Genomic DNA, 22,756 nt, shown 5'->3' on the forward strand with positions numbered 1-22,756 from the left:
CATATCACTTTATATAGTGCAAAGGGTCAATCAGAATCTATTCAAATGCACTTACATATTATATAAGTAAGTCATAGGATGGAATACCAAACACAACAGACTCTCAACATCACTCACTATTCTATCACTATTAGAGAAATGCAAATCAAAACTGCAAATGAGATATTATGTCACATCAGTCACAATACCTATCATCAAAAAATCTACAAACAATGCTGGAGAGGATGTAGAGAAGGGAGAGCCCTGTTGCACTGTTGGTGGGAATGTGAATTGATATAGCCACTATGGAGGGCAGTATGCAGGTTCCTTAAAAAACTGAAAATAGAACTACCATACCACCCAGCAATCCCACTGGGTTTGCTGAGACTACCATAATTCAAAAAGACATTTGCACACTCATGTTCATGGCAGCCCTATTTATAATAACTAGGACATGGAATCTGGAGAAGGAAATGGTAACCCACTCCAGTACTCTTGCCTGGAAAATCACATGGACAAAGGAGGCTGGTAGATTACAGTCCATGGGGTCAGGAAGTGTCAGACAGGACTGAGCAACTTTACTTTCACTTTTCACTTTCATGCATTGGAGAAGGAAATGGGAACCCACTCCAGTGTTCTTGCCTGGAGAATCCGAGGGACAGAGGAGCCTGTCTATGGGGTTGCACAGAATCGGACACGACTGAAGTGACTTAACAGCAGCAGCAGCAGGACATGGAATCAACCTAAATGTCCATCAACAGAGAAATGGGTAAGGAAAAGTGCTACATACTTACAGTGTAATATTATGTAGCCATTAAAGAAATGAACATGGGTCCTCTGAAGAGATGTGGATGGACAGTCAGTCATAAAATGAAATGAGCCAGAAAATCAAAAACAAATATTGTATATTTGTGTATATATATGTGTGTGTGTGTGTGTGTGTGTATTTTTTCATTTATACGAATCTATACATATATCTATCTATCTGTCTATCTATACATATATATAGGCTTCCATGGTAGCTCAGCTGGTAAAGAATTCTCTTGTAATGCAGGAGACCCCGGTTCAATTCCTGGGTTGGCAATATCCCTTAAGGAAGGATAAGCTACCCATTCCACTATTGTTGGGCTTCTCTTGTGGCTCAGACAGTAAAGAATCTGCCTGCAATGTGGGAAAGCTGAGTTTGATCCCTGGTTTGGGAAGATGCCCTGGAAAAGGGCATGGCAACCCACTCTAGTATACTTGTGTGAAGAATCCCCTTTGGCAGAGGAGCCTGAAGGATACAGTCCATTGCCAGAGGAGCCTTGCAGGCTACAGAATGAACAGGATTGTGCAACTAAGCACAGCGTATGTAGAAAAATGGTACTGATGAACTTATCTCCAGGGCTCAAATAGAGGCACAGATACAGAGAATGACCTTGAGGACACAACAGGGGAAGGAGAGGAGGTGAAGAAGGAATTCATAGGGCCTGGACTCCATCTCAGGCCTGTCCGTGCTGGCCATGCTCGGCTGCCTCTCCAGCGGACTCTGAACTCTTTGCTTAGTGCCTGTGGGGACGACAATGGAAGGATAAGACCCCCTGCAGACAGTGGAATCTTGAAGATCACATCCAGGCTACTCATTGCCTAAGAGGAAGCATACCGTAATCACCCCTGTCTCCGGACAGGTCATAAACTTTTTTTCGTATCTGTCAGGATGTAATCACAGGCTTATCGATTATTAACTGGTTGGAATGTAACTGTGGGCTTATTGACTATTGACTGTTTGGACATGTACACATGGGGTAGGTGGTGGGTTTAGACACGTACACATGGGGTAGGTGGTGGGTCTGGACATGTACGCATGGGGTATAAAAGATTTTCACAAATGCTGGACGGGGTCCTTGGCTAAGAGGAGACTCTGCCTTGGGCCCGCCGGCGTAATAAACTGCACTCCACTACCTGCATTGTCCTTCTGAGTGAGTCTGTTTCCCGGAAAGCGTGGCTATAATAGAGGGGACAAACTGAGACTAGCATTTACATACATACAATGCTAGTATATGTATTGTACAGCACGTTTTCCCCCCACAGAACCCAAGATGAAACACACACCTCACTAAAGACCACACAGGGCAGTCCCCTCACTTCACCCTGACCTGTGGGCTGGCCCTGAGGTGGGGATAATTTTGTCTCAGGTTTGAATTTGGCATGTGAAACTGGCACCAGTTTCCTGAGTGACCACTGAACTGCAAAAACTGAAAGCAAGTATAAAGCAGTTCCACTTACCCCAGGGACCTGGCGTCCTTCTATCTAGAAGATCAGTCGGGGAAGGAGGAGATTGTCTGTGTACAAGTTAGTGTAAAAGTTGTCATCCGGCCTCGTGCCAGCACTTCACTCTGGGCGCGAGGTTCACCGCTTCTCCCGAGGTGCTTTATGCTTTCAGACAGAAGTGTAGCTATCCTGCAGTCCACGCAACGTCTGTAAGAATTGACCCTAAAGCACTGTGTGTATCTTTTTCAGAATTCTCTCCTATGGGAAGTTGAAAATGAGAAAAAGCAATGAGAAGAAATGCAAAACGACAAGGTACTTAAATCTTTAAATCGTTTAGAAATTTGTTAAGAGCTGAATTGAGCTGGCTTCGTTGTTACAGTCACTACAGATGCTTAGCAGAAGTCGAGTTACATTTTCTTTATGGCTAGTCCACTACTGTAACACGTATGCCATTTCTGGTTTTGAACATTGACTGTGTTTGCATCACAGGTGGATTTAGAGTGTGGCCATTTTGTGTGGTTCAGAATTCTCAGTAGTCCTTGTAACTGGACCGCCACTAGGTGTCGCAAACCACCTGTGCTTCAGAAACCCAAAAAGGTGCAAAAGAGCTCGCCCTGTAGGAAGCAAAGAAACAGCAGTTTTATGCATTTTCAAGCACTTGCAAGGCCACAATGCTTTAGGGCTCACAGAGAGAAAAGTGTAAATTTTGCCAACAAGGTCTACTATCCAATTTCTCACTCAGGAAGTGTCCCCACAGGACGCAGGAATTTTACACACACATCTAAGATCCCTGGATGTCTCCTACAGAGAAAACATGAGGGAAGAGATGTTTGGAAGTGGGTTTGCCTTTCCAGCAGTGTGGCACCCTTTTGAATGATCACAACCTCAGGGGAAATTGGAACTGAAACATAAACTAACTCCAGGCTCACACTTTCAAGAAGTGTGACACTCAGCACACAGAATGCTGGGAAAGCTATATGCCCGTGAGGAAGAAAAGGCGTCAACAGAGAGTGTGTTTTCAGGCAGAAAACTGTTTTCAGTTTCTATCTAGCAGAAACTCTCTAGCTTCTAAGCCGTGGGAGCTCCAGGTTTTCCCTAAGGACATAACTTCCAGAGTCAGTGCAGTGTGTCTCCCTGCACATTGCGAGCCTTGCAAACCTATTCCTAGGCTGTCTAGTGACTGCCCGTGAGGAAGCACGCTGCGGCAGCATGTCTGATAGTGCTGGGTCCCATACTGTGGTCACCTAGCGGAGGTAACATTCCAGTGCAATTGGAACCGCCACTAGGAGTCGCGAGTCACCTGTTTGCTTCAGAAACCACAAAGAGTGGAAAAGAGCTCGCCCTGTAGGAAGCAAGAAAACAGCAACTGGATGCATTTTAAGCACTTGCTAGGCTGAACTGCTGAAGGGGTCTCACGGAGAAAAATGTGCAAATTTTACCAACAAGGTCTGCTATCCAAGTTGTCACACAGGAAGTGTCCCACAGGCCCTAGGAACTTAACAGGCAAACCTAAGATTCCAGGCTGTCTCCTACAGAGAAAACATGAGGGACAAACATTTGGATGTAGGTTTGCCTTTCCTTGTCAGTGTGGCTTCCTTCCATATGATCACAACTTCAGGGGAATTGCAACTGAAAAATGATCTCCAAGCCAGCCCTTTCAAGCAGTGTGTGACTCTCAGCACACAGAATGCTGGGAAAGCTATGTTTCCTCGAGGAAGAAAAGGCATAAACAGAGGGTATGTTTTCATCCCTTTATCTAGCAGAAACTCCAGCTTCTAGGCCGTGTGACCTCCAGCCTTGCCCAGAGGACGTAAATTCCAGGTCAGGGCATTGTGTCTCCCTGCACTTTGCCAGCCTTGCAAACTTATTCCTAGGCTGTCCCGTGACTGACCAAGAAGAAGCAGGCTGCAGGAGTGTGTCTGATAATGCTGGGACCCATACTGTGGTCAATTGTAATTGGGCCCGCCACTAGGTGTCATGAGCCAACCCCTTGCTTGAGAAATCTCAGTGGGTGGAAAAGAGCTATCCCTGTTGGAAGTTTCAAGAAAATAGCAATCTTATGGATATGCAAACACTTGCTAGGCTGTACCACCTTAGGGCTCATGGAGAGAAAAGTGCAAATTTTGCACCAAGGTCCGCTATCCAGGTTCCCACTCACGATGTGTCCCTGCAGAACCCAGGAATTTTACAGACAAACCTAAGATCCCTGGATGTCTCCTACAGAGAAAACGTAAGGGAACAGACGTTTGGATGTGGGTTTGCCTTTCCCTGTCAGTGTGGCACCTCTCGAATGATCACAACTTCAGAGGAATTTGTGACTGAAAGATGATTTCCAAGTAAGTGCTTTCAAGCAGCATGTGACTCTCAGCTGCTGAGAGTCCCATATGCTGGGAAAGCTATGTTCCTTCAAGGAAGAAAAGACATCAACAGAGAGTGTGTTTTCAGGCCTCTATCTAGCAGAAACTCTCTAGCTTCTAGCCCATGAGAGCTCCAGCCTTGCCCAGAGGACCTAATTTCCAGAGTCAGGGCAGTGTGTCTCCCTGAACTTTCTGACCCTTGCAAACCTATGCCTACGCCCTCGCCTGACTGCTCAAGAGGAAGCAGGCTGCAGGAGCGTGTCTGATAGTGCTGGGTCCCATATTATGGTTACCTAGTAGAGGTGATATTCCCTTGCAAACCTATGCCTACGCCATCCCCTGACTGCTCAAGAGGAAGCAGGCTGCAGGAGTGTGTCTGATAGTGCTGGGTCCCATATTATGGTTACCTAGTGGAGGTGACATTCCCTTGCAATTGAACCCGCCCGTAGGAGTTGGGAGCCACCCAACTGCTTCAGAAATCTCAAAGGGTGGAAAAGAGCCCGCCCTGTAGGAAGTAAGAAAACAGCAATTATATGCATTTTCAATCACTTGCTAGGCTGCACTGTCTTAGGGGTCACAGAGAGAAAACTGAATTTTGTAACAAGGTCTGCTGTCCAGGTTCTCACGATGTGTCCCTGCAGAACCCAGGAATTTTACAGACACATCTAAGATCCCTGGATGTCTCCTACAGAGAAAATGTGAGGAAACAGATGTTTGGATGTGGGTTTGCCTTTCCAGCAGTGTGGCACCCTTCAGAATGATTACCACCTCAGGGGAAATTGAGACTAAAACATGATCTCCATGCTAGTGCTTTAAGCAGTGTGTGACTATCAGCACACAGAATGCTGGGAAAGCTACATTCTTGCGAGGAAGAAATGACGTCAACAGAGAGTGTGTTTTCAGGCCTCTATCTAGCAGAAACTCTCTAGCTTCTAGGCCGTGAGACCTCCAGCCTTGCCCAGAGGACCTAACTTCCAGAATCAGGGCAGTGTGTCTCCCTGCAATTTCTGAGCCTTGCAAACCTATTCCTAGGCCATCTTGTGACTGCCCATGAGGAAGCAGGCTGTGGGAGTGTGTCTGATAGTGCTGGGCCCCATACTGTGGTTACCTAGTGGAGGTGACATGCCAGTGCAACTGGACCCACCACTAGGAGTCACGAGCCACCCGCTTGCTTCAGAAATCTCAAAAGATGGATAGGAGCTAGTTGTGTAGGAAGTAAGAATACAACAATTGCATGGATTTGCAAGCACTTGCTAGTCTGCACCGCTTTAGGGCTTAAGGAGAGAAAAACGCGAATTTTGCCAACAAGCTGCAGTATGCACGGTCTCACTCAGGATGTCTCCCCACAAGATCCAAGCATTTTCCTGAGAGACCTTGGCTCCCTGGATCTCTCCTACAGAGAAAACGTGAGAGAACAGATGTCTGAATGCTGGTTCTCCTCCTGTACATGTGGGTGCCTCCCTATTATCACACCCTCAGGGGACATTGTGACTGAAAAATGAACTCCAAGCAAGTATTTTCAAGTAGTGTGTGACTCTCAGCACACAGAATGCTAGGAACACTGCATTCCTTCGAGGACAGAAAGGCATCAACAAAGAGTGTGTTTGCAGGCCTCTATCCAGCAGGACCTGGTTGGCTTCTAAGACATGAGACCTCCAGGTGTGCCCAGAGGACCTAACTTCTGGAGTCCGGGTAGTGTGTCTCTCTGCACTTCCCGAGCCTTGCAAACACATTCCTAGGTCATCCTGTGACTGCCCATGAGGAAACAGGGGTGGGAGTATTTCTGACAGAGAGCTGAGGACAGTCTCAGAGACCTTTGGGATCATATAAAATGCACCAACATTCAAGTTATAGGAGTCCCAGAAGAAGAAGAGAAAAAGAAAGTGTATGAGAAAATTTTTGAGATTATAGTTGATAATTTCCCCAACATGGAAACAGAAATAGCCAGTCAAATCCAAGAGGCACAGAGAGTCTCATACAGGATAAGCCCAAGGAGAAACACACCAAGACACATACTAATCAAACTAACAAAGACTAAACACAAAGAAAGAAAATTAAAAGCAGCAAGGGAGAAGCAACAAGTGAAATACCATGGAAACCCCATACGCTTAACAGCTAATTTTTCAGCAGAAACTCTACAGGCCAGAAGGGAATGGCAGGATATATTTAAAGTACTGAAAGCGAAAAATCTGCCAGCAAGATTACTGTACCCAGCAAGGATCTCATTCAAAATTGATGGAGAAATCAAAAGCTTTTCAGACAAGCAAAAGTTAAGAGGATTCAGTACTTCCAAACCAACTTTACAGTAAATGTTAAATGGACTTATATAGTCAAGACATATAACAGAAGAAAAAAAAATCTACAAAATCTACCCCAAACAATTAGAAAATGGCAATAGGAACATATATATCAATAATTACTTTAAATGTAAAAGGATTAAAAGCTCCAACCAAAAGACACAGACTGTCTAAATGGATACAAAACAAGACCCATATATATGCTGTCTATAAGAAACCCACTCAGACCTCAAGACACATATAGACTCAAAGTGAGAGGATGGAAAAATATATTCCATGCAAACGGGAAGCAAAAGAAAGCTGAAGTAGCAATCCTCATATCAGAAAAAATAGACCATAAAATAAAGAAGATTACAAGAAATAAGGAATAACACTACATAATGATCAAGAGATCAATCCAAGAGGAAGCATAACATTTATAACTATCTATGCACCCAACATAGCATCTCAATACATAAGACAAACACAGACATAAAAGGAGAAATTGACAGTAACACAATAACAGTAGGAGACTTTAACACCCCACTCACACCAATGGATAGATCATCAAACCCAAAAATTAATAAGGAAACACAAGTCTTAAGTGATACATTAGATGAGATGGATCTCATTGATATCTTTAGGACATTCCATCCAAATGCAGAAGAATACACCTTCTTCTCAAGTACACATGGTACATTCTCCAGGATAGACCACATCTTGGGTCACAAATCAAACCTCAGCAATTTAAGAAAATTGAAATTATATCAAGCATCTTCTCTGACCGCAAAGCTATGAGACTAGATATCAATAACAAGTAAAAAAAAAAAAAAAAAGAACTGTAAGAAACACAAACACATGGAGATTAAACAACACATTTCTAAATAACCAACAGGTTGCTGAAGAAATCAAAAAATTTCTGAAGCAAATGACAATGAAAACATGACAACTCAAAACCTATGGGATGCAGCAAAAGCACTTCTAAGAGGGAAGCTTATAGCGGTACAATCCTACCTCAAGAAACAAGATAAACATCAAATAGACAACCTAACTTTACACCTAAAGCAACTGGAAAAAGAAGAAGAAACAAACCCCAAAATTGGTAGAAGGAAAGAAATTGTAAAGATCTGAGCAGAAATAAATGGAAAAGAAATTAAAGAAACAATAGTAAAAATTAATAAAACTAAAAGCTTTGAGAAGATAAACAAATTTCACAAACCCTTAGCCAGACTCTTCAAGGAAAAAAGAGCAGAGAATCAAATCAACAAAATTAGAAATGAAAAAGGAGAGGGTACAACAGACAATGAAGAAATTCAAAGATTATTATAAATTATAAGACACTATTATGAACAACTATATGGCAATAAAATAGATAACCTGGAAGAAGTGGACAGATTTTTAGAAAAGTTCAATATTCCAAGACTGAACCAGGAAGAAACAGAAATTATGAATTATAAGCACTGAAATTGAAGCTATGATCAAAAATATCCCCAAAAAGAAAAACCCAGGGCTAAATGGCTTCACAGGAGAATTCTATCAAACATTTAGAGAAGAACCTAGCCTTTTAAAACTCTTTCAAAAAATTGCAGAGGAAGAAACACTTCCAAACTCGAGGCCACCATCACCCTGATACCAAAACCAGACAAAGACAACACAAGAAAAAAAAAAAACTACAGGCTAATATCACTGATGAACATAGACGCAAAAGTCCTCAACAAAATTTTAGCAAACAGAATTTAGCAACACATCAAAAAGCTCATACACCATGATCAAGTTGTGTTTATTCCAGGGACGCAGGGATTCTTCAACATGTGGAAATCATTCAATGGAATACACCATATTACAAATTGAAAGATAAAAACCATATGATCATCTCAATAGATGCAGAAAAAACCTTTGACAAAATTCAGCACCTATTTATGATTAAAGCTCTTCAAAAAATGGGCAAAGAAGAAACCTACCTCAAAATAGTAAAGGCCATATATGATAAGTCTACAGCAAACATTATTGTCTGTCAATGGCGAGAAACTGAAAGCACTCGCCCTCAGATCAGGAACAAGACAAGGGTGTCCACTCTCACCACTAATTTTCAACATATTTCTGGAAGTTCTAGCTACAGCAATCAGAGAAGAAAAAGAAATAAAAGGAATCCAGATTGGAAAAGAAGAAGTAAAGCTCTCACTGTTTGCAGATGACATGATACTGTACATAGAAAACCCTAAAGAGAGTATCAGAAAATTACTAGAGCTAAAGAGCAAATTTAGCAAAGTTGCAGGATACAAAATCAATACACAGAAATCACGTGCTTTTCTACATACTAACAATGAAAAATCAGAAATAGCAATTAAGGAATCAATCCCATTCACCATTGCAACAAAAAGAATATCTAGGAATAAACTTACCAAAGGAGACAAAAGAACACAGAAAATTATACACAGAAAATTACACAATGTACACAGAAAATTATAAGACACTAATGAAAGAAATCAAAGATAACATAAACAGATGAAGAGATATTCCATGTTCCTGGGTAGGAAGAATCAATATTGTGAAAATGACTATACTACCAAAAGCAATCTACAGATTTAATGCAGTCCCTATCAAATTACCAATGGCATTTTTCGCAGAACCAGAACAAAAAATTTCACAATTCATATGGAAACACGACCCCGAATAACCAAAGCAGCCTTAAGACAGAAGAATGGAGCTGGAGGGATAAACCTTCCTGACTTCAGATTATACTACAAATTCACAGTCATCAAGACACTATGGTACTGGCACAAAAACAGAAGTACAGGCCAATGGAAAAAGAAAGCCAAGAAATAAACCCATGCACCTATGGGTACCTTATTTTTGACAAAGGAGGCAAGAATATACAATGGGGCAAAGACAGCCTCTTCAATAAATGGTCCTGGGAAAACTGGACAGCTACATGTAAAAGAATGAAATTAGAACAGTTCCTAACACCATACACAATGATAAACTCAAAATGGATTAAAGACATAAATGTAAGACCAGAAACTATAAACCTCTTAGAAGAAAACACATGCAGAACACTCAATGACATAAATCAAAGCAAGATCCTCTATGACCCACCTCCTAGAGTAATGGAAATAAAAACAAAAGGAAACAAGTGGGACCTGATTAAACTTAGCTTTTGCACAGCAAAGGAAACTATATGCAAGGTGAAAAGACAACCCTCAGAGTGGGAGAAAAGAATAGCAAATGAAACAACTGACAAAGGATTAATTTCCAAAATATACAAGCAGCTCATACAACTCAATACCAGAAAAACAAACAACCCAATCAAAAAGTGGGAAAAAGACCTAAGCAGACATTTCTCCAAAGAAGCCATACAGATGGCTAACAAATGCATGAAAAGATGCTCAACACTGTTTATTATTAGAGAAATGCAAATCAAAACTACAATGAGATATCACCTCACACGGGTCAGAATAGTCCTCATCAAAAAGTCTACAAACAATAAATGCTGGAAAGGGTATGGAGAAAAGGGAACATTCTTACACTGTTGATGGGAATGTAAGTTGATATAGCCACTATGGAAGACGGTATGGAGATTCCTTTAAAACTCGGAATAAAACCACTATATGACCCAGCAATCCCACTCCTAGGCATATACTCTGAGGAAACCAAAATTGAAGGAGATACATGTATGCCATTGTTCATTGCAGCACCGTATACAATAGCTAGAGCATGGAAGCAACCTAGATGTCCATCAACAGATGAATGGATAAAGAAGTTGTGGTACATATACACAATGGAATATTACTCAGCCATAAAAAGGAACACATTCGAGTCAGTTCTAATGAGATGGATGAACCTAGAACCTATTATACAGAGTGAAATGAGTCCGAAAGAGAAAGATAAATACCATATTCTAACTCATATATACGGAATCTAGAAAACTAGTACTTAAGAATTTATTTACAGGGCAGCAGTGGACAAACAGACACAGAGAATAGACTTATGGACATGGAGAGAGGGGAGGAAAGGGTGAGATGTATTGAAAGAGTAACATGGAGACTTATTACCATATGTAAAATAGACAGGCAACGGGAACTTGCTGTATGGCTCAGGAAACCAAACAGGGGCTCTGTATCAACCTAAAAGGGTGGGGTGGGGAGGGAGATGGGAGGAAGTTTGAAAAGGGAGGGGATATATGTATACCTATGGCTGATTCATTCTGAGGTTTGACAGAAAACAGCAATATTCTATAAAGCAATTATCCTTCAATAAAAAATAAATTAATTTTTTTAAAAAAATGAAATCCCATGGGTTTTACCAAAGAGATTGCTGTCACAAGTAAGAAAACAGTAATTGGATTGATTTACAAGCAGTTCCCAGGGCACACCGACTTTGGGACAATGGACAGAGAATACTAATTTTTCCAACAAGTTCCAGCATTCAGGTTCATACTCAGTATGTGTCTCTAAAGTATCCAAGAATTTTTCAGACACACCTAGGATCACTGGATCTCCTACAGAGAAAACTTGATGGAATTGACATTTGGATGTTTGTTTTTGTTTCCCTGTGAGTGTGGGGACCTACCCTCTGGTAAGAGAGTCAGGGGAAATTGTTACTGAAAAATGAAATCCAAGCAAGCATTTTAAAGTAGTGTGTTACTCTCAGCACAGAGTTCTGGGAAAGCTATGTCCCTTCCATGAAGGGGAAGGCATCAAGAGAGTGTTTTTCAGGCATCTATCTATCAGGAACTGTCTAGATCCTAAGACATGAGAACTCCAGGTTTGTACAGAGGCCCTAATTTCCAGTCATAGCCAGGATGTTTCCGGGCACTTTCCAAGCCTTGTGAACAAAATCCTATCTCATATTGGGTCTGCCCTTTAGAAAACAGACTTGGGAAGTTTTCTAAGAGTGCTGAATGCCACACTGTTGTTACCTAGACTAGCTGACATTCTAATGAAAATGATCATGCTACAAGGAGTTGCAAGTAGACTGCTTTCCTCACAAATCTGAAAGGCTTGACCAAACCTATTGATGTCATAAGTAGGAAAATATTAATTGGATGGATTGTCAGGCAGCTACAAGCCCTTTTAGAGCCAAAAAAGAGAACATGCTCATTTTACCAGCCAGGTCCAATATCCAGGTTCACATTCAGTATGTGTCCCTGCAGTATCCAAGAATTTTCCAAACAGTCCTAAGATCATTGGATCCTTCCTACAGATAAAATTTGATGGAACAGAGATTTTGATGTTTGTTTGCTTTTCCCTGTGAGTATTGCCCCTTCCCTACTATAACACAGGGGAGGGGAATTTTTACTTAAAAATGACCTCCAGGAAAAGATTTGCAAGTAGTTGGCTACTCTCAGAAAACAGAATGCTGGGAAACCTCTGGTCCTTTGTTGAATGAATGGCAATAAACAGAGTATTTTTTCAGGCATCTATCTTTAAGCAACCGTCTAGATTCTACGATGTGAGAACACCACATTTCCACAGGGGCCCAATTTCCAGAGTAACAGCAAGTATGTTTCACTTTCTGAGCCTTATGAACAGGTTACTACATCATACTGGGACTAACCATGAGGAAACAGGCTGCAGGAGTATTCCTGACAGAGATGAGTGTCATACTGTTTTTACCTAGTTTAGTTGACATTCCAATGGAAATGATCTTGCTACAAGGAATTGCAAGCTGCCTGCTTGTTTCAAAAATGTCAGTGTTTTGACCAAAGCTATTGAGAGTCCCTTGGACTGCAAGGAGATCCAACCAGTCCATTCTAAAGGAGGTCAGTCCTGGGTGTTCATTGGAAGGACTGATGCTGAAGCTGAAACTCCAATACTTTGGCCACCTCATGCGAAGAGGTGACTCATTGGAAAAGACCCTGATGCTGGGAGGGATTGGGGGCAGGAGGAGATGTCTGGATGGCATCACCGATTCGATGGACATGAGTTTGAGTAAACTCCGGGAGTTGGTGATGGACAGGGACACCTGGCGTGCTGCGATTCATGGGGTCACAAAGAGTCAGTCAAGACTGAGCAACCGAACTGAACTGATTGCTGTCGAGGAAAACAGCCATTGGACTGATTTTCAAGCAGCTGCTAAGCCCCAGCCTACTATGTCCAAAAAAAAAAAAAAAAAATGCTAATTTTGCCAACAAGGTCCAGTGTCCAGGTTCACACTCAGGTCATATCCTAGCACTATCCAAGAATTTTCCAGACAGATTTATGATCACTGGATGCCTCCAACAGGGGACTAAATAGAACAGATGTTTTGACATTTGGTTGCTTTTCCCTGTGAGTGTGGGGTCCTTCCATAAGGTAACACAGGGGAGGGGAAATTGTTACTTAAGAATGACAAGCAAGAATTTCCAAGCAGGCTGTTACTCTTAGCAAACAATGCTGTGAAATCTGTTCCTTCAGTGAATGAAAGCCAAAAACAGAGCGTGTTTTTCAGTTATCCATCAGCAACAGTCTAGATTCTAAGACATGAGAACACCATGGGTGCACAGAGGCCTTAATTTCCAGAGTCGCAGCCAGTATGTTCCTTTCATTTCTAGCCTTGTGAACCCATTCCTAGGTCATATTGGGACTGCCCATGAGGAAACAGGCTGTGGCAGTGTGTCTGAGAGTGCTGAGTGCCATCTAGTGTTGTTACCAAATGAGCTGACATTCCACTGGAAATGATCTGGCAGTAAGGAATTTCAAACCGCCTGCTTCCTTCAGAAATCCCAAAGGTTTGACCTAAGACATTCCTGTCATAAGTACAAAGAGAGCAATTGGATGGATTTTCAGGCACTTGCTAGGCCACACCGTTTTAGGGCCAATGGAGAGAAAAATGCTAATTTCGCTAACAACATCCAGGATCCAGGTTCACACTCAGTATGTTCCCTGCAGTATCCAAGAATTTTCCACACAGACCTAGGATCACTGGATCCCTCCGACAGGGAAAACTTGATGGAACAGACATTTTGATGTTTGTTTCCTTTTCTCTGTGAGTGTTGGGGCCTACCTACAGTAACAGGGTCAGGGGAAATTGTTACTGAAAAATGACCTCCAAGCAAACATTTTCAAGCTGTGTGTTACTCTCAGCACACAGAATGCTGGAAAAGTTATGTTTCTTCGATGAATGAAAGATATCAAAAGAGAATGTTTTTAAGGCATCTTATCAGAAACTGTCTAGACTCCAAGATGTAAGAACTCCAGGTTTGCAAGGAGGCTGTAATTTCAGAGTCATAGCCAGTATGTTTCCCTGCACATTCCGACCCTTGTGAACACATTCCTAGCTTGTATTGTGTCTGCCCCTGAGGTAACAGGCTTGGTAAATAGTCTAAGCCTGCTGAGAGCCATACTGTTGTTACCTAGATTATTTGATATTCTAATGGAAGTGATCCTGCGGAAAGGAGTTGCAAGCCGCCTGCTTGTGTCAGAAATCAGAAAGGTCTGAACAAACCTATTGATGTCATAAGTGTGAAAATATCATTTGGGTGGATTATCAGGCAGCTGCCAGCCTGCACCCTCTTAGGGCCAACAGAGACAAAATGCTAATTTGGTCAACAAGGTCCAATAACCAGGTTCACGCTCAGTATATGTCCCTGCAGTATCCAAGAATTTTCCAGACAGTCTTAGGACCACTGGATCCTAACACTGACATTAGTTTAGTTGACATTCCAATGGAAATGATCTTGCCGCAAGGAGTTGCAAACCACCTGCTTGCTTCAGAAATCCCATTGTTTTGACCAGAGTTATTGCTGTCCTAAGTGGGAAGAAAGCAATTGGACTTATTTTCAAGCGGCTGCTAAGCCCCAGCCTACTATGGCCAACAGAGAGTAAAAGCTAGTTTTGTCAACAAGGTCCAATATCCAGGTTCACACTCAATATGTGTCCAAGCACAATCCAAGGAGTTTTGAGACAGACCTAGGATCAGTGACCCCTCCTACAGAGAAAACTTGATGGAACAGACATTTTGATGTTTGCTTTTCTGAGTGTGGGGACCTTCCCTACTGTAACACAGGTGAGGGGAAATTTTTACTTAAAAATGACCTCCAAGCAAGGATTTGAAAGTAGTGGGTTACTCTCAGCAAACAGAATGCTGGGAAACCTATGCTCCTCCGTTGAATGAATGGCAACAAGAAGAGTGCTTTTCAGGCATCTATCTTTCAGCAACTGTCCAGAGTCTAAGATGTGAGAACACCACATTTCCACAGAGGCCCCAATTTCCAGGGTCACAGCCAGAATGTTTCCCTGCACTTTTTGAGCCTTGTGAACAGATTACTACCTCATACTGGAAATACTCGTGAGGAGAGAGGCTGCAGGAGTGTGTCTAATTGAGCTGAGTGCTGTACTGTTCTTACCTAGTTTAGTTGATATTTCAGTGGAAATTATTTTGCTGCAAGCCACCTGCTTGCTTCAGAAATTCCAGGGTTTTGACCAAAGCTACTGCTGTCATAAGTGGGACATCAGCCATTGGACTGATTTTCAAGCAGCTGCTAAGCCCAGACCTACTATGGCCAACAGAGAGAAAATGCTAATTTTGCCAACAAGGTCCAGTATCCAGGTTCACACTCAGTATGTGTCAAAGCACTATCCAAGAATTTTACAGACAGACCTAGGATCAGTGGATCGCCCCAACAGAGAATTTCATGGAACAGACACTTTTACCCCATTTTGACATTTGTTTGCTTTTCTTTGTGAGTGTGGGGGCCTTCCCTAAAGTAACACAGGGTCATTTACTTAAAAATGACCTCCAAGCAAGAATTTCCAAGCAGTCTGTTACTCTCAGCAAACAGAATGTTGTGAAATATATGTTCATTTGATGAATGAAAGGCAAAAAAAGATAGTGTTTTTCAGGGGTGCTGCCAGCCTGCACCCTTTTAGGGCCAACAGAGAGAAAGTGCAGATTCTGCCAACAAGGTCCAGAATCCAGGTGCACACTTGGTATGTATCCCTGCAGTATCCAGGAATTTTCCAAACAGACCTAGGGTCACTGGATCTCTCCTACAGAGAAAAGTTGATGGAACTTTTACTCTGAAGCAGTGTCATTCTTGTTGAGTGAGTTCAGCCCCAGGCCACAGGTGGGAGGCCTCACACCAAGGCCACAGAAGCGGAGCCCAGAACCAAGGTCACCTGTGAAGCTGACTGAGTCCCTTTGCATCTGTTCCCAAAAGCCCTTGACCATCACTAACAAGCTTCCTGACTCCCCACCAGGCAAAGATGCCCACTCCAGTAAACACCTGATGGTGCCCCAACCAATCGCCTAACATCAACCTTCCAGCAGGAATTTTCTTTGTCTTGAAGGTATACAATTTGGCTATTAACCCATGAAAACTGACAGCTTTCCCTAGTCTGTCAGGATATTGGCCCGCTGTGCTCACAGTGCTCACTTTATCTCTGCCCTTTGTTCTTAATACAAACTCACTCCCTTCTGAAACTATGTCTGGAAATTATTTTCCAACTCGTGCTCAGACGGCCTCAACAAGCCTTCCATCACCAGGGCCGCTTTCCTGGATCACACTCACCACTGGCTTGTCCACTCCCAGCTCAGAGCAGAAAGGCCCCCCTCAGCCTGGTCCTTCCCTCTCACGTCCCGTGCCTGGTCACCAGGAGCTCCCACCGTCCCTGGGCAGGCTGTCTTCTGTGTCCTGCAGAGGCCTCTGTGGTGTCAGGTGAAGAAACAAGAGGCACCCATGAAGCCTCCCACTCCAGCACAGCAACCAGTACCCACCTACTGAACTCTTCACTCTGGAGGGGCCTGGGGGTGTTTCAGGGAACGTCCCCCAACATGTCCTTGTTCTCATCTAATTCCAGCACTGCCCACGTGAGAGTCACTAAGCTGCTCTGTGATGACTGCACAGAGAGAATACTTGTTCACTCGCCCCTCCCAGGATATGGGGCTCACCTGGGCAGGTACCCTGCAGGGCTCAGCACCCAGGAACTGTGCCCAGAGCCCCATTGCAGAGCACCCCAGCCCCTCTGTTGGACAGATCTGACCTTGAGCCCCTCAGAGCAGGACCTGAGGTAACAGACAGCAGCTTCTGGACAGGTCTGCGACCCTGGGCTTCACTGTGTGTGGTCTCCTTCCAGCAGGTTTTCTAGAGGCTTCCATTGCACCTGGGCATTGAGCCTGTCTCCACCCCTACCCCTCCTCTTGCTGACCCCTGGGTCTCTCTCATTAGAAGAAGGCCTTCCTGAAATCCTCTCCCACTTGTGGGCCAGATAAAATGATTAGAAAAAAAGTCAGAGTTGCAGTCCCATATCCATCCTGACCCACAGGACCCACACTTGTTCCTGGAACTTTGGCCAGGACAACGAGGCCCATTTTCTGAAACCACAAGCCCAGATGGACAACAATTGGCTGACCTGGCTGGCCCACCCTTTGCACGTGTGCCTGCGTTGAGGTCTATGTAAACCTCCTCAAGGCAGCAAGAGGGCCTGCAGCTGTAGTTGATGCTGTCTCCTCTGCCTAGAAGTTGCGGAGCTGGCCTGGCAAGAGAAAGCAAGGGGCCCTGGTGTTTCAGGGGATCCCGTCTGTGGGGGCTCTGCTGGACCTTCTGCAGGAAGTGCGAGGCTGCCACTTGCTAAGGATGGGCTGTGTCGCCTGTTTCCGCTGTTGGAAGTCTTCCCAGGCAGAAGTGAGGAAGCAAGAAAATAGGCAGTGGGAGCAAAACAGGAGGGGTAACTCAGGTAGGAAACTGGAAAGCTTCCAGAGGATTACCCAGGCCAGGACCATCATGCCTGGCCTACAGCAGCCAACTCAGCAAGCGTGCTGTCGCTGGAGTGGCTCTGAACACTTTTCTCCAGCCTGTGAAGTCTTTGCACATATTCAAGTGTTTTACCTGGGAAGGGTGGATGAGGTTCGGGAGTAGTTAGCCTGGTTTGGGGGTCAGCCAGCATTTACTTAGAGATGCTTCCATGGGGTCTCCCAGTTTCCCACTGAGGACCCTCCTTGGGAGGGGAGTGGGTGGGGTGGGAGGGCTTCTGGCTGCACGTGACTAAGTCCACACCCCTCACCATCTTCAGAATTGCTCATCCCTGTAGCAAGCGTCCCAACTGGGTTTTCACCTGTGTAATGAGTGGCTTCTTAATTAGCAATGTGAACATTGATATTAAATGTCCTCAGTCAGGACTGAGATGTTACACCACATGTACTGGTGTAAGAACCTAGGGAGGCGTGTGCAGCCAGTACCCCTAGGGACAGGCTTCAGACTTGACCCCTCAACATTCTGGAGTCCAGCCACTGCTTTAGCATTTCTGAGGATCCAGTGCTGACTCTAAGTGTTCTGTAATACACCCTCCATCTGCCTTTACTGAGACCCACACTTCTAGGATCCTACAAAGCAGGGTCTGTGTGGCTTCTCTAACAAATGATCACAAGCTGGGTGGTTTAAAACAACAGGAGTTCATCCTCCCCCAGTCCTGGAGACCAGACACCTGAGATCAAGGTGGAGCAGGGCTGAGGTCCCTCCAGAGGCTCCAGGATAGGATCCTTCCTGCCTTTTCCAGTTTCAGGGACTCCAGGGGTCCCTGGGCTTCTGGCCCCCTCCCTCCCATCTCGGCCTCCACCTTTCAGAGGCTTCTCTTCTGTGTCCTCTTTCATCTCTTCTAAGGATTCTTGTCAGTGGGATTGAAGGTCACCCTAACCCTAGATGACCTAACTACATCTACAAAGACCCTTTTCTCAGATATGGCCCTGTTCCCATGTTCTGGGGGGACACATCTTTGGGGGCCACCATTCACCCCATTCTCTGTGTGTAAAATAACCCTCATTTTAGGAGATCACCACAGGCCCATATAGACCGGCACAGACAGCGGCCACACAGGTGGAGTCTGGAGAGAATGAAGCCCTTGGAGTCACCTGGAATGGATGACGGCCTGGCTTCATCAGGTGAGGGAACCGCAGGGAGGAGAGGGGCATGGTCTTGGTTATGTTTCAGAAAGACCATGTTGGGGTGGGATGTGAGATGCACCAAGGAGGCAGGGAGCTTTATCAGGGCCTGATGGAGGGGTTAGGCTTGGGCCAGGGCTGTAGGTGTAGAGGGGAATTAGTGTGGGGCTTGGCCGTACGCCCTGGAGGAGGAGCTGACAGTCACTGGGGCACAAGGAACTGGGAACATGGGGTGCCTCTGTGTTACTGAACCTGAAGAGAAAAAGTAAAATTTTACATCACCTCCTGCTCCTTCTGCCTCTGTAACTCAGCTTGCTCCTGCAGAGTCTGGATCACATAGGTTACATAGCCAGAAAGTGGGGGCTTACAATACTCAGAACTGGAGCTTATCTCACCCACCATTGTCCTCCGCTTTGCAATTGCCCGGCCCCTGCAAACCTGCTTAATCATGCCTGTCCTGTGTGCAAAGTTCAGATATCCCCTCCCCATCTTGACTGCTGTTCCTGCACGTATGTTCCCTTAGTTTAAACCAGCCTATAAACTAGTGTTGCCCACTGTAATCTGTCTATAAAAACTCTGTAATCCCTTTGTTCAGGGCTCAGAGCTTGGAGTGTTAACTCCTGGGCCCACCAGCGTAATAAATCTGAGTTCTCCAGCTCTCCGAGTGCAGTGCTTGGTTGCTCAATTACTGGTTTCTGCAACAAACCGAACTTGAGTCTACACACCTGAGCTCAGTAAAGCCAGTCGCCTGATACCAGTTGTGACAAAGGAAAGTGCAGCATTAATTGTAAAGGCACCCATACATGGAGAACCAGTGGCTCCTTCTCTAAACCCTGAAATCCCTGAAGGGTTTCTGCGAAGCAACTATTCAGGCCACATGAGGGAGCGGGTCACAGAGTGTGTGATCCCCTGGTGCATGGTTCTCTGGTTGGTGAGGTAACAGGCAGCTAACCTCACAAATCCTCAGGCACTAGAAGCTCTGGGGACTATGTGTTCATGCTAATCAAATAGTTTTCTTCTTCCATTCAGTGAGGGTTTTCATACCTGTAAAAGAACTCAGGGAGTGTGCATCAGATACTCTCCATACGTCAAAGAGGAGCTACAGCAGAGGATATGGGATGGGGTCTGTCCTGGGATGCCCCATAAGCTCCTGCTCGGTTACACCAGGTGTCTGGGCTCAGCAGCTGGGAATGGTGGGGTTGCCTCCTGGGTGTGGGGAGCCGCAGGAGTTCAGTCCTCCAAGGGGCCTGTTAGCCCACAGTGTGAGATGGGGAGGCAGTGGATGGACAGATGCATCTGGCCTGGGAGAAGGGTCCAGGCTAGAAATGTCACTGGAGTCATCACCAGGAGGAAGAGGGAAGGTCAGGAGGGGGCAGTGGGTCACAGCTGACCCCACACAGGTGATGGTGGTCTTTTGGAAGCAACTCAGAGCTGGAAGGACTGGCCCTTAGGAGCCCAGCTTTATCTCTTGTTCGTTTGTAAAACACAGTCTCAGAGTTTGAGACACCATCAGGAGACCTCTGAGCCCAGTGCTGCTGTGGCTTTATCAGAGGGGCTCAGCCCTGCCTACATCCCCAGTGGGGATGCAGCCCATCAGGGCACTGGGGTCCACAGACTTCAGGGAACCCTCTGCCCTCAGGACTGGCCTCCCTTCTTCCAACCAGCTGCTGGTCAGAGGTCCACATTCTCCCATCCTGATTCCACCCCCAGAGCCAGAGGAGTAGTCCAGTGTATAGACGGGCCACTCAGTCCTCATGTTTCCATTGCTGGACATTTTGGTGGACTCTCTGTCTTGGCTATTGTAAATAGTGCTTCCCTGAAAATGGGTGCACGTGTCATTTCAACCTGTGATATTCTCCAGATCTGAGCCCGGATCCCACGGCTCCTCTGTTTTTTTTCCAGGCCCCTTCATGCTGTTCTGCATCATGACTGCACCCTTGTGCATCCCCACTCAGAGTGCAGGGGGATTCTGTTTTCCCTATGTCCTCTGCAGCATTTATTTTTTGGAGATCTTTCCAATGATGGCTGTTCTGACCAGTGGGAGGGGATTCTTCAAGACAGATTTGATTAGCTTTGATTTAATAATGAGTGGGTCTTTCCTGGTGTGGCTCAGCAGTAAAGAATCTGCCTGCAAGGCAGGAGATGTGAGAGATGCAGGTTCAATCCCTGAGTTGGGAAGATCCCCTGGAGAAGGAAATGCCAACCCTTTCCAGTATTCTTTCCTGGAAAATTCTATGGGCAGAGGACACTAGCAGGCTACAGTTCATGGGGTTGCAAAGAGTCGGACATGACTGAACAACTGAGCACAGTAATGAGTGAGGGAGACGTCTTTGCAGGCAAGTGCTTGATTCATGTATGCTGCTGCTGATTCATGCATAGCTAGACATATATATGTTCTTTTTCAGGTTCTCTTCCCATATAAGTTGTGATGGAGTGTTGAGGGTTCCTTGTGCTATGCAGGGGGTCCTCATGGATGATTTCATAGAGTGGTATGTGTATGTTAATCTGAACCAGCTCATTTCTCCCTGCCCTTCTCTTTTCCTCCTTGGGTGTTTCTCTTTTTTTTCCCCCATTTATTTTTATTAGTTGGAGGCTAATTACTTTACAATATTGTAGTGGTTTTTGCCATACATTGACATGAATCAGCCATGGATCCACATGTGTTCCCCATCCTGATCCCCCCTCCCACCTCCCTCTCCATCCCATCCCTCTGGGTCTTCCCAGTGCACCAGCCCTGAGCACTTGTCTCATGCATCCAACCTGGGCTGGTGATCTGTTTCACCCTTGATAGTATACTTGTTTCAATGCTATTCTCTATGAACATCCCACCCTTGCCTTCTCCCACAGAGTCTAAAAGTCTGTTCTGTACTTCTGTGTCTCTTTTTCTGTTTTGCATATAGGGTTATCATTACCATCTTTTTAAATTCCATATATATATGCGTTAGTACACTGTATTGGTCTTTATCTTTCTGGCTTACTTCACTCTGTATAATGGGCTCCAGTTTCATCCATCTCATTAGAACTGATTCAAATGAATTCTTTTTAATGGCTGAGTAATATTCCATGGTGTATATGTACCACAGCTTCCTTATCCATTTGTCTGCTGATAGGCATTTAGGTTGCTTCCATGTCCTGGCTATTATAAACAGTGCTGTGATGAACACTGGGGTACATGTGTCTTTTTCAGATCTGGTTTCCTTGGTGTGTATGCCCAGAAGTGGGATTGCTGGGTCATATGACAGTTCTAGTTCCAGTTTTTTAAGGAATCTCCACCCTGTTCTCCATAGTGACTGTATTAGTTTTCATTCCCACCAACAGTGTAAGAGGGTTCCCTTTTCTCCACATCCTCTCCAGCATTTACTGCTTGGAGACTTTTGGATAGCAGCCATTCTGACTGGGGTGTAATGGTACCTCACTAAGGTTTTGATTTGCATTTCTCTGATAATGAGTGATGTTGAGCATCTTTTCATGTGTTTGTTAGCCATCTGTATGTCTTCTTTGGAGAAATGTCTGTTTAGACCTTTGGCCCATTTTTTGATTGGGTCATTTATTTTTCTGGAATTGAACGGCAGGAGTTGCTTCTATGTTTTTGAGATTCTCCTTGGGCATTTCTCTTTGGTAAAGAAGTTCATCTCCATTTTCAGATTCCACCTAGAGGTGATACCATATGATTCTTGTCTTGCCCTGTCTCCCCCACTTCACTTACTTTCCTCCCTGTGGCTATAATATCATTAGTTGATCCTTTTTAATGGCTGGATAATATTGTATTATGTCTAGGGACCCCGTCTTTACCTGTTCATCTGTGTTCTGCCCTTAGAGTGCTGCCGTGTCTTATTTATGGTCCTAGAGCAGCTGCGATTGTAGGGCTGCAGGCGTATTTTCAAATTTTGGTTTTTTCCGTATCTACACACAGATGTGGGCTTGCTGGATCCTATGGTACTTCTATGTTCAGTTTTTTAAAAGAAACTTCATACTCTTTGCCTAATGGATGTACTGATCTATATTCCCACCACGAGTGCAGGGGCATTCCCTTCTCAC

At 44.5% G+C, this 22,756-nt stretch overlaps 1 long non-coding RNA gene across 1 annotated transcript in view; it reads right to left on the bottom strand.

The window, feature by feature from the left end:
* Positions 1-1,488: 1,488 nt before the first annotated feature.
* Positions 1,489-22,756, bottom strand: part of LOC122685844 — a 33,995-nt gene continuing 12,727 nt past the window's right edge. Inside the window, exons 2-4 of the long non-coding RNA XR_006338558.1 lie at positions 16,353-16,487; positions 2,245-2,487; positions 1,489-1,527 (exon numbers count right to left, since the gene is read on the bottom strand). This is a non-coding gene — a long non-coding RNA (uncharacterized LOC122685844). The remainder of the gene's footprint in view (positions 1,528-2,244; positions 2,488-16,352; positions 16,488-22,756) is intronic.

This window comes from Cervus elaphus, chromosome 29, assembly GCF_910594005.1.
Source record: "Cervus elaphus chromosome 29, mCerEla1.1, whole genome shotgun sequence".
Lineage (NCBI taxonomy): Eukaryota > Metazoa > Chordata > Mammalia > Artiodactyla > Cervidae > Cervus > Cervus elaphus.